The 18193-nt window shown below is 29.9% G+C and overlaps 3 long non-coding RNA genes across 3 annotated transcripts; 1 reads left to right on the top strand and 2 right to left on the bottom strand.

Annotated features, from left to right (window-relative positions):
• Positions 1 to 524: 524 nt before the first annotated feature.
• LOC11407072 (uncharacterized) lies at positions 525 to 1123 on the bottom strand. The gene is made up of 2 exons (XR_003011953.2): positions 994 to 1123; positions 525 to 888 (listed from the first exon to the last, which is right to left on the bottom strand). It is a non-coding gene; the product is annotated as an uncharacterized lncRNA (long non-coding RNA).
• Positions 1124 to 1429: 306 nt separating this feature from the next.
• Positions 1430 to 4041, top strand: LOC112421867 (uncharacterized). The gene is made up of 2 exons (XR_003012225.2): positions 1430 to 2366; positions 3266 to 4041. It is a non-coding gene; the product is annotated as an uncharacterized lncRNA (long non-coding RNA).
• Positions 4042 to 9201: 5160 nt separating this feature from the next.
• Positions 9202 to 9955, bottom strand: LOC112422236 (uncharacterized). The gene is made up of 2 exons (XR_003012581.2): positions 9837 to 9955; positions 9202 to 9730 (listed from the first exon to the last, which is right to left on the bottom strand). It is a non-coding gene; the product is annotated as an uncharacterized lncRNA (long non-coding RNA).
• Positions 9956 to 18193: the final 8238 nt, after the last annotated feature.

The raw sequence follows: 18193 nt of genomic DNA, 5'->3' as shown, positions 1-18193 counted from the left end.
TTCTTCATCGAAATTGTTCTTTTATTTTGCATTTAAATTTTTTAACAATGTTACCTATCTTATTTATAAAATTTCAAGTCTTGATGAAACTATTATTATATGTAACAAAATTTTGTTTAACTTTGAAGTTAACAAAAAAAAAGCTTGAGTTTTCCGAATTGTCAACATTTATTAACTTTATTAAAAAAAAGTAACTGAGAAAATGTATCATTGACAAATCATACCCTTAAACTACCAAAACAACAGTTAAATAGAAACAAAAAAGTCCTTGTGAGCTTAGCTCAGTTGGTATGGACAATGCATAAAATATGCAAGGTCCGGGGTTCAAACTACGGCCACAAAAAAAAAAATAGAAACGAAAAAATTCATAGTCAAACACCACTTAAAAAAGAACTGAAAGAATATTTTTTTTCTTTTCAACTTAACTATTAAAGATATCTCAATAGGTGATGTAGTTGAAATGAAACTATAACATGCCTAAATTGAAGGGCATGGTGATACATACAAAATTAAGGGAGAAGGAATAAAAAATCTAATCATAGTAATATTTAGTGCCTTTTCTTTCAAAATAAAATTGTGTCTTATTTAATGTCTTATTTCATTTCATTATCCACGTCTAAGAGTACAAAGCATAATTGCAATGTCCATAAAATTCCGAAAATAAAAAGAAATAAAAAAAATACAATATATTGGGAGAATATTCAAGTATCAGTTTTTTTTGTTTTGTTGAAGGATGACATTGACACAGTGACAGTATCAGTTATATTTCATATTTTTTTCGCTGGTATATGAACTCAATTTTACATCGGTCTTCAATGCACTTAAACCTAAATATGTTTGATTTAATTTGTGGACAATCAATACTGAACATGCATTCAATACTAATATCTGTAATGAACAAAGATAATAAAATAATATCAATAAAATATATAAAATATTTTGTACGAACAACAAAGCAAAAAAGGAAATTTTAAAAGTATAAAAATAGCTTACCTTCAAAGTTTCCTGCAACATGATACAGGGAAATAAGTAATATCATAACATACACAAGCTTAAAAGTGGCAGCCATATTTTTCTAATTTTGCAAGTCGCAAATAAAATATGATTTGAGCACTTTATAGTGTGTAAAGAGCATGTCGTAATAAAACAATTACATTTTTTTAGTGCTTAAGGAGTTGTAAAAGGCACCCCCTAAAATTTGAATTATTATAATTATAATTAATTGTCTCTTTAGCATAATTACTAACGTAAACAACCTTATAATAATTATAATACATTCTTTTATAATTAGCTTTTTCAACCTTTGTAACATAGCAAAGTCATCAATGTATTTTTTTTCCTTTGTGAAACTGACTTCTGATTGATGTTTTTTCGTGAGCGATTAAAAATATTTTTACCAATGACATGCCAACATATTTATGATATTTTAACTATGTTTTAGAGGAGTTGTTCATGGTTTAAGGGACATTAATTTTGTATTTTTTTCATTTGAGTCATTGTAATTCTATTCTCTTCTAAAACCGACATCTATATAGGTTTTGTAAGTCTTTTTATTGATAAATCGTGTAATTCGAAAAATCAAGACTTCACGTGGATTTATGGAGGCAAGATAATGACGATCAGTAGAGCTCAAGAAGGTTTTTGCAGACAATACAAGTTCGGGAAATTCTGTCCCAAGATAGCATGGAAGAACACAAAGTGAACGAACAAAAATGGAATTTTCCGCACCTTTGACTCGACCATGTGCCCCCAAGAAATGCCTCATGCACCCAGGGGCATGACACTGCTAGACGACAATGTTCTGGCTGGTCAATGCGCCCCAGCATGCGCCACAACGCATGGTTCTGGGTAATTTTTGCATTTTGCTTGTTTTTCAAGATGGATAACCGGAAGAAAAAAAAAGCCCCGAATCCCAAGGCAAACCCTCGTGAAAACATGCTTAAAATAGTGATATTTTGTATTGTTTTCATTTGAGTCATTGTAATTTTATTTTTACCCAAAATTGACAACACCATTTGTATTTTGAGTCTTTTATTGATAAATCATGTAATTTGGTTAAACAAGACATCTCATGGCCATGCGTCCCATGAAATACCTTATGCACCACATACACATGGAACTTCCTGATGGGAGTGTTCTAGCTGGCCAACATGCGCTTCGTCACATGGTTCCATGTAATTTTTGTCTTTTGCTTGTTTTTAAAGATGTACCGGTGGAAAAAGCCACGAAACTCGAGGAAAACCAAGGTGGAAACATGCCTATACATAAAGAGCTTTGCACACACTATTATTTATTCAGAAACTTAAGGTGGTGGCAAGCATGAAGGAGCATCAAGAGGAGTTCTCATTCTCTCTTTTGTCTCTAGTGTATGTTTTGCAATTCTTTCTTGCCTATGTTTTTGGTTACCATGAATAACTAAGTACTCAATGATTAGGGTTCTAAGATGAACCTCTATTTATTTGTTTAATCAAATTAATGCAATTTATTTATTCAGTTATGATTTAATTCTTATTTAATTTTAATTCTTTTGAACACTATAATGCTTTTAGACCCAAGTTCTAACAACCCTAGATATCTATGTATGCTCGTTAGGTTAAGTTATTAGAAAGACAACATTGCCTTAATCCAAAGAAAAATAATATGAACTTTGCTTAATCATCTTTAATCACTTGGGGATTTTAAGTATGATTGTTAAATTATGATCCATTCTTGAGAACTTGCTTTGTACCGCCCTCATCCAGGCATTATTACCATAAGCAAATCCATATTATTTTATATATTACTTATGTCATAATTGATAGGAACCTTGTGTTAATCCAACAAAGAAGATAGAAGGGATTTGAATAATCCCAATTGCTGCTAAACATCTGAATTAAACCCTTTTATTTTTTTGCAGTCAAACTACTACTCTCATTGTGCAAACAATTGAAACTAGCAAAAACCATAAAACATTACTGCTTTTTATCTAAAGGTTTAGTAGATTTCCTATTTGAAAAACAATCCATGTAAAGATGATAACTTACTACTTTAATATTTGGTGCACTTGCCAAATTTGTCATCAATATATTCTATGAATATTGAACATTGATTTTTCTTTGCTCTTTCTATCTCTCTCTTAGATTTTCTGTTCTAAAGATGCTACTTTTCTATGACTGTATGATCATAACATGTGAACTATGGACACTTCCTATTAGTAGTCATCTTAATAATGTAATTACTTTCATTTCAAAATTGTTGAGTTTTAACTTAAAATTTGATGTTGAAGTTTCAGGGAAATCATGGCACATTGTTTGGAGATCGTGACATGATTTGTGTTACAAAGTTTAGAGCGATTCACTGGTTTTATCGTGGCATGAGGGCATGTCATCGTGGCTCGCTTAACGGATGGAGTGTAGTACTATACTAGTACTTCAACCAAATTGTGGCACATTGGTTTCAAATTGTGGCACAGTTGGACAAAATTTGAAACACTATTTAAGCACTTTTTGACCCATTTATTGAGAGAGATTGAGAATCTCATGAAAACCAAAGGAGGGAAATTTAAGGGAACTTAGAAGATAAGAGTTAAGGGTCTTTAGGTGAGATCCAAAGGTTCTAAATGTGATCTTGGAGAACGTAAAAAGGGGGATCTTGAGAAAGGGTTTGTACCTTTTGGGGAGAGATTTATGGGGTTAAGAAACACATAAATTAGTAGAGAGTCATTTGTGAGCAACTTAGGAAACCAAACGTGAAGATCCTCAGGAAATAAAAGGCTAAGGTTTGGTGACTTTTGGGGGCTAGATTCTAAAAATGGGAAACAATTAGGAAACACCTTGGGTGCGTGAAAATCATTGAGTATTTTGTTCATGAAAATAGATTGGAAAAAAGGTAGAAATTAGGTTTGTTCTTAGAGAGCTTGTTGAAGCTAATTCTTATAACATTTTTGTATCTCTTTAAAAAGAACTCATTGATAGTGAAGTGGAGAGATCTCTCTCCCCCATAGTAGGTCATTGTTTCACCGAACTGAGTAAATAATTCTTTCGTGTTGTTCTCTTTTCTCTACGCTCTTTATCTTGCTTATTCTTTGATTTGATTGTGGTTTTGATTTACACTTGATTGTTAGATTAAATATAGATCCATTGTTATTGCTTGCAGTTATTTTGGTTATTGGTTGTCATTGATACCCGCCTCACACATCTAAATTTCATTGAATTTCCCACCTTTGTGGATCAGTGGATGTTCATTAGGACCGTAAGATCCTTTGAATTTTGCCAACTTCATCATTTTGAATGAAGTTTATACTTATAAAGAATTAGAGATGTATCTGCTGAGAAAGATCTGTTGGAACCATGTAAATAAGTGGTGAAATGTATAATCATTTTATAGTGCAAATGTCATAGGTCTTAGAGTTTATAACATCAGTTCACTTTACAAATTGTTTACATTGAGTGTTCAGAGAGATTAACAAATGAACAATAGCATTGGTAGTAGCGTTTGTACTTGAAGAAGAATAAACATTCTACTTTGGTTAATCACTCGATTTTGTCTTGTGCTGAAAACCAGACGATTGACTTTTTCTGATGGAAATAACCCAATGTAAGCAAATTGACTAAATCAAACTCAAAGAAGATCAAATGACTTTAGTCATTACAAGATTACTTTGATTGAACATCCATAGAAGAGAGAAAATAAAAGGCATGTTCTCTATAAAAGGAAATATTCGGAAAAAGCTATATCTTATACTGAAGCTAAATGTTTCGATAAAGAAAAGCTATACTTAAATACAATTCAAACTCCATTTTCTTATGTTTTCCAACCACCTTCAAACTTAACTATTAAATATATCTTCATAGGTGATGGAGTTAGGAAAGAAAATGAGATATGCCTAAATTGGAGCCATGACAATACATAGAAAATTAAGGGAGAAGGAATAAAAACACTAATCATATTAATATCTCTGGTGCCTTATTATTTAATGTCTTATTTCATTTTAGAGAATTGGTATTAGAAAATCCATTTTTTAACACGTTGTTCAAAACCCACAATAGCCTTTTGTCCATAAAAAATATTTAAGGAAATCAAACGCACCTTGAAAATACAAAGTCATAATTACAATATGATAATAAAAAGAATATCCAAATGGCAAGTATTGAATTTTCTAATATAAGTTAAGTTATATTTCATAGATTTTTGTTGATATATATATTTTTTTAGGCAAAATAGAAAATGTAATAAATAAAATAAAACAGATATAAATAATGATTGGGGGGACATTAGACCTGACCCAGAAGGAAAGGAGCTTGTTGGTATATGAACTCAAGTTTACATAGTTTTTCAATGCACTTAAACGCAAAGATTTCTGAATTAAGTTGTGGACAATCAAAATCCCTTTGACATTCAATATAATAATAATCTATAAAAAAAGAGAGTGCAATAATGTTAATAAAACAATATAAAATACTGCGTACGAACAACAAAGTAATGAAGGAATAAATTTTAAAAGTGTAGAATAACTTACCTTCAAATTCAGTGTTTTGTAGAACAAGAAATAGAGAAATAAATAAAATTATAGCATACACAATACCGAGAGTTTTAGTCATATTTTGCTATTTTTGCATATCAAAAAATAGAATATAATTTGATTAATTTATGGTGTGTAGAGTGTATGTTGTACTAAAATAGTGAAATATATTCCTAACGTTTAAGGAGTTGTAAAAAGTACTACCTAAAATTTGAATTATTATAATTAAATGTCTCTTAAACACACTTACTAAAGGGATAACGTAAACATTCTTTTATAATTAACTTTCCAACCTTTGTTACATAGGAAAGTTTTTTTTGGTTACATGTTACATAGGAAAGTTATTACTACACATAATGCACAATGGCGTGAAAATACATTATGCACAAGTTGAATCCATTGTAGAATTTTTTATTTATAGAATTTTTTTTGTGGTAATTTATAGAATCATTTTTACCATGGGGAATGAGTGTTTCATGTTTTTTTTTTCTTTCTTTCCAACATTCTCATTCACATGAATTCATTGATTGACATCAGAATAGAAAATAAATTAGGATTAAAGCTATGTAAACTACATTTTTCAGAAAGTGACTTCTCATTGATGTTTTTTGCGAATTCCTAATTTGATTATTATATAAGTTTTTAGTTTGGTGTACAATGCTAAAACAAAACAAGAAAAACCGAATAAAAAGAGAGCTACTCTCTCAAACATTAATATATCCAATATAATGTGAAATTGATTACTAACAAAAACAATTTTTTGAAACGATTCATTTTTCTAAAATAAAATATATCCAAAGACATCGTTGTGATTAACTGATATACCAAATATGTGAAGGTACTAGAAATCAAATAAAAGAATAGGTGGGGGATTGAATTGTGTTGATTAGTATTACGAGGCACATTTAATACGTTTTTAATAAGTTCATTGTCAGAGATTTTCTTCATTGTTTATAAAATTATTAATAAGAGGTTATTGAAGACAAGGTACAAAGTACAGTTCAAAGTAAATAGTAAAGTGAAAGAAGAAAGACAAAGGTATTTTCAAAATGTAAATCCTATATGTTTGAGAGTTAGGCTCTGTTTGGTAAAAATAGCGGATAACTGATAAGTTAGCTGATAGTTTTTAGCTGATAAGCTAGCTGATAGCAGATAAGCTAACTGAAGTGTTTGATAAAATTAGCTGTTCAACTAGCTTATAAACGTAAAATGACATAAAAGGGTATTTTTAATTCATTATAAAATTTGTATCAATTGATATTTAAAATTTCATAGTTTAAATATATTAATCTAATATGTCTTTCATATGTTATTTTTAAATTCATAAATTGGCTAATGTTTTATTTAAAATTGATTTTATTTCAGTTTTTAGACTTTATAAAAAAATTAAAAAAACCTTTAAAAAAAATTAATTGTTACCCACTAAAACAAAATTAAACGTATTGACCCAAAATCAAACAAAATTTTGTTTTTAGGCTTAAAAACAAAATTAAACATAACGTAATATGATTTATTTAGGCAAACGTAACATATATTTTTTTAAGAAAAAATGTAGTTTTTATTTTTGTAAACATGAGCATATATTTTGTAAAAATAAATAAAAGCGTGAGCATATATATTTAGTTAAAGTGAAATCTGGGATTAAAAGTGCTATGTTTTTCTTCAATGTAGTTATTTATTACAAAGGGTAGATATGAATTTTTGTTAAATTGATAAGGGTAAAAATGAGACAAAAAATGAGAAGCTATAAGCTATAAGCTCAAACACTACTTGGAATAGCTTCTGAAAAATAGCTTATAAGCTCGTGAAATAAGCTATAAGCTCATGGTCAAAAAGTGTTACCAAACAGAGCTTTTTTTGTGAAATGAGCTTATAAGCTATAAGCTAAGAGCTAAAAGCTCTTTTTTTGGGTTTACCAAACAAACCCTTAGTAGATTATGATGTACATCAATCAAGATGTTGTTATACGCTTGATTTATATAGGATTTCAATTTTAATAATCTCTTTATGAGAATAAAAATTAGCTCGATTTTGTTTGATTTAGAGCATTTACAATGGAGAAACTAATTTTTAAGTATTTAAATGAGTTTCACGTGTATACATTATTTATTTATACTCCATCCGTTTCAAAATATATGTCGTAGTCGATCAACCACTTTACACATACCAATGCACAATTTCAAGTGTTAATATCTTCAATTATCTAAACTAAAAAATTATAAAAATTTAATATTTTGAAAATATTTATTTGAGACAAATCAAATAACATCTTACATGCATTTATATATTAGTCAAAAAAACATGATCAAAGTAAGTCATATGAATAGTGCACATTGCAAAATAGCGACGTGTATTTTGAAACGGATGGAGTAATTTTTTAACAGTAATCCCTAATAAACATTCAATCCCTCCAACTTAGCTCTTCACAAAAATTTCTTAAACCAAACCAATTAATTGTCTATCAATAACCCATATATCATTACATTTTAATATTTTAATCTTTAAAAAGAGTGAGACCTGGAAAGAGAGAGGATAGCTATTTGAGACCATGTGCTCATTAGGTACACAATTATTTTCTCTAATTGAGGTACCTGATCATAGTTACCAAGTCTTATAAATAAGAGATCCCTCCGTTGAAGATGGTCTTAACTTCTCTATAATTAAGGCCAATAAAAACAACCCATTTTTCGAAAAATCACAATTTGAAGAGACATGTAAAGTCATTAACAAGGCAATTTCAAGAAGTTGCTTAGAAGGCTAGAAGGTTTTTAGTGAAGAAGGGTATGGAGGTCAAGAGAAAGAGAAGATGATACATGGTTTAGTAGATCAAGTCCTCGACTATATTGATGCAAATCCTTTTATAAGGGGAGGGCAAGATGTAGTAACAATTTGTTATGAGCTAGTATAAAAATACTGCGGGTTATTATTTTCTCTTTCTCTTTTATTTAGCGAAGTTCTTTATGTCTTTTATTAATTAATATTTTGTTCAAAACACTACAAAAAAAAAACTATTTTGTTCAAAAGATTTTTTTTTTTTTTTGACGAAGAACATTTCAAAACAAATGCTTTTAAACGGTCAACATAATTTAAAACCCCATTTCTTGTGTTTCCTGTATCTTCAATTGACATCAGAGCTCAATCTATCATTGGAGTATCTTGAATTATCGAAATTTGACTTGTTTTATTTAGGTCACTTCTATTTTTCAAAAAATTATTATTCGTTTTCTTTCTAAATCTAAGAAATTTCTAAAATGTTTTCTTTAAGAAAAAAATTCTTTCTATTTTTCAAAAGAAATTGCATTTTCTTTTAATGTTATGTTTTGTATTTGGTGTTCTGTCACTCTTCAATGACATTTTGAATCATTACTTGAAAATATTTTTGCTAAGATTGCTAATACACTCAAGGAGAAGAACAAATTTAAAAGAAAAGTGAAGTGTTGCAATTACATATTATATTTCAATTTATTATATTGCAATTACATATTATATTTCAATTTATTACTAACTAAGCAGTATATAAACATGTTGCTAAGTCCAGTAAAGTTAGAAATTCAGTCAAGTTTTCAGTTATGTATTCTATATTATTGAGTCTTAGTTCTTCCAAAACATTTCCAACTGTAACTTAAAAAATTCTTTGATGAAAATTGTGAATGATTAAATTCTCTTAAATAAATAAATCATTTAAAGGAGAATAATTTAAGGACTAAAAACAATGTTCATCATATAGTGAAAATAAGTTTTAGATTACATCAGAAACGTTAAATGTGAATTAACCATGAGAAACCAATTCAATGTTTTCGTATATATACAGAAGTTTTCACCTATAAGTTTAATGCTCCTATGATGTCGTACTGGTAGCAGCATGAATTTGGACAAGCCTTACAAGATCGTTAGGGAAACTAGGGTTAGTACATGTGTGAGCAACGGTGAAGAAGCTGATTCCGAAAAAAAAAATCTTCTCTATATGTTTTTGAAAATCTGCATCTAGAAAATTATATTTTGCTCTTGGTCATGATCAAGCAAAGTGAAGGATGAATCTTAATGATTCATGTTATTTGGCTCTGGGACATTTATATTGTATTTGCAACCAGTAAATCATAAGGTATAATTCATAGATTTTTTGCTAGTCTAAGATCCCAGTAATACACCAGCTTTTAAAACACTTCATCCCAAACATTTTTGTATAGTATTTTTGACAATCATCATCGGTTTTGCATCCAATATTATATTCTGGAATAAAAAAGAGAATTAAATAGTGTTAACAAAATTAGATATTTTGTATGAACAATAAAGTAAAGAAGGAAAATTGAAAAGAATAAAAAAAAATATAGCTTACGGGCAACGCTCTTTGAAACAATAGATAGGGAAATAAATAAAATCAAAACATACACAAACTTGAGAGTTTTATTCATATTTTTCTATGTTTGCATGTCACAAATAGAATCTGATATGTTCAATTTATAGTGTAAAAAGCATGTTTTACTATAACAATAAGGTATTTTTAGGGCTTAAGGAGTTGCAAAAAAAATCCTTAAAGTTATAATTATTAATTATTATAAGCAAATGCCCTTTAGCACACTTATTATAATTATAATTAAATGCCCTTTAACACATAATAGTTCATTCTTTTATAAATAATTTTTCAACTTCTGGAACATAGAAAGGTTATCACTACGAATAATACAAAATTGGTGTGATAAAATATATAGTTATTTATATAATAATTTTACCTACCAAAGAGAATGTGTATAAAATTTTACAGTTGTATGATTCCTTCAAAATTATCATTCACACAAACTCTTCGATTCACATTGATATTCTAAAAGTGGCTTCTCACAAGGGGAGAACTTTAACTCCTAATACCTTTATTTGATTGATGAATTAGGTAATCGACCATTTCATTGATACATCTGTAGCTGTTTACTTTGATGATATCTTGATCTATAGTAAAGAAAAGGCATAAACACTTGGAGCACCTTCAACAAGTATATTACATATCCTACGTGAGAAAAAATCTTTGTCAATCTAAACTAAATCAATGATGTTAGAAGTTTCCATGGATTAACCTTATTTTACAGGAGGTTCATCAAGAACTTTAGCTTTGTTGCGACCCTTGTCATAAACTGCACTAAGGGAGACCACTTCCAATGGACCGATCTAGCCCATAAGAGCTTAACTGAAGTACCAATATTATAGCCCTCCCGACCTCCTATCAAGTGTTCGAAGTAAGCTGGGATGCTTGCAACAATCTTGTGCCTTACAATACTGGAGTCATTATTTGATGGACAAAGAGTTTATCCTCTCTACTCAAACCATGAAAACCTCAATTTCCAATGGAGGACCAACCGTAAACATGAAATATATTGAGTTCTTACAACCTTATGTTCTTGGTCAAGCACAAGGCAGAAGTTCATAATATTATTATTAACGTTCTTAGTAGACGAAAAAACCTCCTTTTAAAATTCCATGATGGAGGATTATTAGGCCACTTAGTCAGAACACAGGGTTATACATGTCACTGTTCTTTGTTTGTCTCGAACTTAGTGGTAGAAAGACTCCATATTGGTAGTTGTGGATAAATTTTCAAAGATGACTCACTTCATTTCTTGTCTTAAGACCAATTGTTTTGTTTAGGGTGTATATCTGTATTTCAAGGAGATTGCATCTTCATGAAAGATGGAAACTAAGCTTCGATTTATTAGTGCAAGCCACCCCAAACTAATTGTCAAATCGAGGCAATCAACAAACGTGAGGGAAATCTTCTTTAGAGGTTTATTGAAATGAAATTGAAGCAATGAGATCTCATTCTTGCACAAGCCGAGTTTTCCTATAACAACTTAACCAATCAAGATACTAGAAAATTCCAATATGACGTTGTATATGGCACACGTCCCATAGCCCGTTAGACTTGACTCCCTCGTCGAACATTTGTCATTATAGTGTATACACTTAACAAAGAGCAAAAGAGATAGAGAGACTACATGAGAAGTTAGTTAGAAAATCGAAACACCAAATTCCCAGTTTACCGCTTAGCAAGACAAACACAGAAGATTGCAAAATTCCAAGTATATAGCTGCTTAACTGGGCACTGGTTAACATAAGATAAAGTTGAAAGGTCTCCTTGCCTTTTGTTTTAAATTTTTTTTATATGTAGTAGAGCAAAATTGCAAACAAAATAAAATCATAAGAAAAATTTGTTACACCAAAGGTTGCTATTTCATATTTCTCAATATGCAGAGTGTAGAAGTTTTGACCATTAAATTATTTTCCTTGAGTTTGCGATGCTAAGCTCCTACAACCAGGTTACCTAGCACTTCAACCTCAAGTGTATATCACCTTAATATAGTGGTATTGATTAATTAAGTAATTATCATTGGTATCTATTTCAAATTGCCATTGGTATGCATCACGCAACACAAAAAGAAATAAGACATGCATTCAAACATTTGTCGAGGCATTATTTGGCAGAAGTCAAGAGATTTTTTTTTTTTTTGAGCAAAGAAGTCAAGAGTTAACATAACATAGTCATAAGTATTGAATCATCTGAATACACAATCAACCATTAGAAGCATGCAAATAAAACCACACGTTACACAACGCTTATACTTTTTGAAAGACCTCACGATACACAATATTTATGGTCTCCTTGCAAATATTATTATCTTCGTACAATATCAGGAGCTTCAATCCTTTTCTTCAACACTCGTCTTTTATTTATAACTATTTCTATCTTTTATATAGTGTATGTGCGTGAAGTTTATTTGTTATCAATTTGGGTGTTGGATAGTGTATGATAGAAGTAGTTTATTCTCAAATAAACTATTTTGAGTGGATGTGGGGTTATCCACACTTTGCTTTGATTTGTTTTCAAATGTAAACAATTGTTTACTTCTCAAATGATCAACTGAAAACTGTTCGCTAATGCGAAAATAAATCAAAGCAAAGTGTAGATATATAACTCCACATTCACTCTAAATCAGAAAACAATAAATCTTTAAAACACTCAGAAATTATAATCTTCAACGAATTGTGCACCTTGCATAGCCCAACCAATGTTGAAAAAGATCCTGAACTAACCTTCTCAGCCAATTCACTTCATCTACTTCACTTCATAAACCTTCTCAGCCACGTTGTCATGAGCGGAAACAACTGCTACCTTGAAAAGAAGAGGATTGTTAGCCATTGCTACCAACTCGGCAGGTACGTAACCAACATGCAACCTGTAATATATATGTAATCAAACAGCATTATAATTTAAAACTCACTAAATTTGATAGCAACTATATACATATACACGACGAAACCGTGACAATAATATACCTCGTTGAGACATTCAAAACATGTTTGTTGCATTTCGGGCAGAAAAACATCCCCATCTGGAAACACTTTCCTCCTACACACACAACCCACATACCATAAGTCATCATCCAACACCAGTTCATTTATATGTCCGTACACGATATATGTATGTCCCTATTCGAAATCAATTATTACAAACTAAATTAATAACAATCATCCTATCCAATTAGGATATGCAAAATATATAAAATTAAGAAGAAGAAAAATATATACCACTTCACAGAACGACAATTCGAATACAGTAGCTTTGGGAGGAAGACCCCAATGATCATAATCATAAGCCGATTTGTCCACCTCATCCACTATGCTTATAGATGGTGTAGTCAAGGGTCTCTCAACATGCTATATGATAACATAACAATCAAATTAAAAATGTAATGTATTCCACCATTTCATATGCATGTATTAAAGAAATTAATAATGATAAACATCGTACACACCTCCCTTTAAGGTTGAAGATGTGTGTGATGTTTATCATTATTAATTTCTTTAAAACATGCATATGAAATGGTGGTATACATTACATTTTTAATTTGATTGTTATGTTATAATATAACATGTTGTATAAGAGACTCTTGACTACACCGTCTATAAGTATGATGGATGAGGTGGACAAATAGGCTCGTGATTATGATCCCTGGGGTCTTTCTCCCAAAGCTACTGTATCCGAACTCCGAATTGTCGTTCTATGAAGTGGTATATATATTTTTCTTCTTAATTTTATATATTTTGCATATCCTGATTGGATAGGATGAATGTTATTAATTTAGTTTGTAAAAATTGTTTTTGAATAAAGACGAATATATAGTGTACGAACATATAAATGAACTGGTGCTGGATGATGGCTGGTGGTACGTGGGTTGTGTGTGTAGGAGGAGTGTTTCGAGATGGGGGATGTTTTTCTGCCCGAAATGCAACAAACATGTTTTAAATGTCTCCACGAGGTATATTATTGTCACGGTTTCGTCGTGTCTATGTATATAGTTGCTATCAAGTTTAGTGAGTTTTGATGTTGTACTTATGTAGATTAAAACGTAAATGAATGCAGGTACAAAGTGAAGCTTAATGTCTTTGACCACTCAGAAATTTTGTCGTATTTGACACTGCTCTCGAAAAGTTTTTACAAAGATCTTGTGCTCAGTTGGTTGGTGCCAACGAAATGGTAACAACTTAAACTGGCATGGTATCAACTTATATTTTTGAAGGCTTTCATCTGATTTTTATCGTTTTAAATTATAATGTCATTTGATTACATATTTATTTTTATATTTACAGGTTGCTAATGTTGGTTACGTGCCTGCCGAGCTGGTAGCAATGGCTAACAATCCTCTTGTTTTCAAGGTAGCAGTTGATGCCGCTCATGACAACGTGGCTGAGAAGGTTTATGAAGTGAAGCACATGACTGCGGATAGCAAGTTAGTTCAGGAGTTTGCTGTCTTTTTCAACATTGGTCAGGCTATGCAAGGTGCACCATTCGTTGAAGAGGATAATTTCTAAGCGTTTTAAATACTTATTGTTTTCTGATTTTGAGTGGATGTGGGGTTTTCCACACTTTACTTTGATTTATTTTCGCACTAGCTGTTTCTGTTGAACGGGTTTCGGTTGATCGTTTGAGAAGTTTGGAACATGTTTAAGGTTGTTTCCATATTTGAATTTCTGTTCTAATTGTTTACGTTTGAACATCTACATTCTCTCTAAATAAAAGCCTTTGGAAGATTGTAGACTACGTACTTATGTGAGGAAAAAAGAATGGCTTCGGTACATTAAAACAGGGTATCTTAATGAATTTAGACATGATAAACATTAGACACACCTCAAAAAAAATAAGTTACACCTAAATTTATTTAAAATTTTACAATAATATCAAAATTGCCCTCTTCATGTAAATTTTTAAAAACCCATCTTTTATGATCATTCTGAACCCTTACCCGATTTCATCCACAAATCACCATAGATGTGCAACCAATATCTGAATCAACATCTTTGTTATTGATCTGTACTATATTCATAAAGGTTAATGAATTTCATTTTCGATGAGTTTCTATTTGTTTATTGTTTATTTTGGTATGAAATATGCCTATCAATTTGATTTTAAGTGAGAGGTTCGTGTAAATTAAGTTTACGTGTATGTATATAAAAGGGGTTGGTGTAGTTTAGGTATGTGGGTTAATGTAAATTCAAGTTTACGTATGTTCTATTTAGGTTAGTGTAAATTCAGTTTACTTACGTTCAATCTAGGTTAATGTAAATTAAGTTTACTTATGTTCAATTTAGGTTAATGTAAATTAAGTTTACTTACGTTCAATCTAGATTAATGTAAATTAAGTTTACTTATGTTCAATTTAGGTTAATGTAAATTAAGTTTACTTATGTTCAATCTAGGTTAATGTACTTACGTTCAATCTAGGTTAATGTAAATTAAGTTTACTTATGTTCAATTTACGTTGATGTAAATTTAGTTAATTTGAAATTTTTATTTTAGTTAAAGGGTATATTAGTCATTCTGAGATGTAACTTATTTTTTTTGGGTTGTGTCTAAATATAAAATTGATGGAGAAAAAAAGAAGGCTCATGAATTTCTGTATCAGTGTATAAAAAAAAAGGACTCTTGGTATCCTGATTTTCTCGAGTAACCTGATGTAACATTGTCTCGAGAATAATTTCTATGATAAATGGTATTCTGAATGGTTGCCTGACTTGAAGTCGTAAAATAAAAAATAATAAAAACAAAATATTTATCACCCGTAAAGCTAAAAGAATAATCATTTTTAGACGCATAAAATAGGGTTAATAGTGTTTTTCACCCTTGTAATATATGTCATTTCCGGTTTTCGTCTCTATAAAATTTTCAGTTTGATTTGCACCCTCGTAAAAAATTTATTTTCCAGAAAACACCCTTAATAGGCCATTCAAAAACCAAAATTTCTTGAAAAAAAATCTGAAAATGGCCTATTAGGGGTGTTTTCCGGAAAATAAAAATTTTACGAGGGTGCAAATCAAACCGAAAATTTTATAGGGGCGAAAACCAGAAATAACATATATTACAGATGTGAAAAACACTATTAACCCCATAAAATATAATCATACCTTGAAACATCTTGATTTTGGTCAAGAGGATAGCAACAACAACATTATCGGTTTCACCAGATACAAGAAAAACATTCAAAGCATCGACATAAAGATCAAACAAAGTAACCTTCAAACGAAACCTATGATAACATTTAGTTTAAATTAGGAATCAAATTTTATCTCGACAATAATCTAAAAAATAAATATCACTAATAAAATAATAGAGATCGACATACCCATCATAATCTAACTCAACGGGAACCATCTTGGACTGAGTTCCATTGCGAGAATATGACTTTTCAACAATCCCCATGACATCTGAAAATTTGTGCGTATTAAAAAATAAATATACAAAAACACAAAAGAGCACACCATGAATAAACATTATAAAATAAAATTTCAAACAGTATAAAAACTAAACGATAAAATAACCAAGTTAATGTCTTGTTGACCCCACATTAGCAGCAATACTGAAATTTCCAATAGAGTATACTCAATTTTCACTTAGTTCCTTCTCATACTTGTATATGAGAGGACACCTAACAATTGCGTTAATTCGCTCACCCTAAAAATTTTAAAAATAACAATAATTTTTCTTTTTGAAATGACAATAAATTAAAAATGTATAATCTAACACGGGACTCACTAAAAAAAGGCATAAGTAAATTGTGATATATTGGAAACTTATAATCTATTTCCGGTGTAATTAAAAGAGGAAACAAGAATCATATAATGGCATTATTATTGCTCCATTATTATATATTTATTATTAGTTTTTTTTTAAATGATTTGAATTAGAATGTAATTCATCAATACCCATTTGAGGAACGAGGGATTAACTATTTTCTCATTAAAAACAAATTTTCTTAATTATTAAGAATGGGGATTAAATAGTTCATTAAAAAATTCTAAAACATGATTCCTTCATTCATTAACCAAACATGTAATCCATCAATAATTACAGCGATTCGGTCATCTACCAAAAATGATTCGTGGATTAAATGGGGCATTTTCTCAATATAAACTATTTAATATTATGTAACTCATCAATACCCATATTTAAATTCGTATATTCCAACCAAACATGTATGATTTGGAAAATTGTCTAAAACAAATCAACCACATGATTCGACCAATATACTCTATGATTCTTTATGCCAATGGGAGATATCATGAACGAATTTGGACGTCATATTTGATTGATGTAAAAAAATTTAAAAACAACAAACTCTTTACCACATAAAAAAAATAAACTAGAAACATTTAAAAAAAAAAATGAATAGCATCAAAGAACCTTATTATCTATTAGAACCATTTTCAAGGAGTAAAGTAATTTGTCCTTGTTCATGTCTCTCACAAACCACATCCGAACATTTGAAACCTGATATTCCAATTTTCTTTTGAAGGGGAAATATCATAAATGAAATCGATTTTCGTTGACATGTGGATTGTAAAGAAGAAAAACAATAGAAAAAAACTAAACATAGAGAAAGAGAGTTGAGATTGCGATGTGAAAAAATTGTGAAGTCAGAGGTCTAACTTATAGTATTCTTCATAGGGTAATTTGGTAAAATAACCTAATTAAATTTGATATCAAATTAATTACACGCGGTCATGAGATATGCATTTTTTTTTTTTTTTTCAGTTGCAAGCCATTTTCGGTTTTTTGTTGGGCAGGAAGCATTTTTGTTTCCTAATACTATAATCTATTTTTGCCTTTTTTTTGTTGGGCATGTGTTTTACCGTTTTTGTTTCCGTTTCAGTTACACGTTTATCTCCACAAAAAATGTGTGGTTTATTTTGTTTCCTAATTTTGTCACAAAAAAATAATAATTTTGTTTCCTAATATTAATAAAATCATATCATTTGACCACTCCTTCAGAAAAAAGGTATATTCCTTCCGATTTTTTCTTCTAACAAAGACATACCTTCAGTTTTATTTCCCTAAAAAAATGCTTGGTTTATTTCGTTTCCTAATATCAATAAAATCATGGGAACTTCTATGATACACTCATAATTTTAAATGTATCGGTACTCTTGTTTTACAAAATATATAAATTAACGACCACTTTAATAAAATAAAAAGGTATTTGTCAATATTTATATTTTAGAAAACATCATTTCATAAGAAAAACTATCATTTCATTGTTTATAAGGATCATATTAAAAAAATTTCATTTTGTCATAAAAAATAATCAATATTCATTGATATGAGTAATAAAAATTCTTAAAAATTAAGTTTTATTTCGTCGAAGCTTTTGATAA

The sequence above is a fragment of the Medicago truncatula genome, chromosome 5 (assembly GCF_003473485.1).
Source record: "Medicago truncatula cultivar Jemalong A17 chromosome 5, MtrunA17r5.0-ANR, whole genome shotgun sequence".
Taxonomy (NCBI): domain Eukaryota; kingdom Viridiplantae; phylum Streptophyta; class Magnoliopsida; order Fabales; family Fabaceae; genus Medicago; species Medicago truncatula.
Note: the sequence above shows the minus strand (reverse complement) of the source record. Positions and strands in the feature narration are given on the sequence as shown.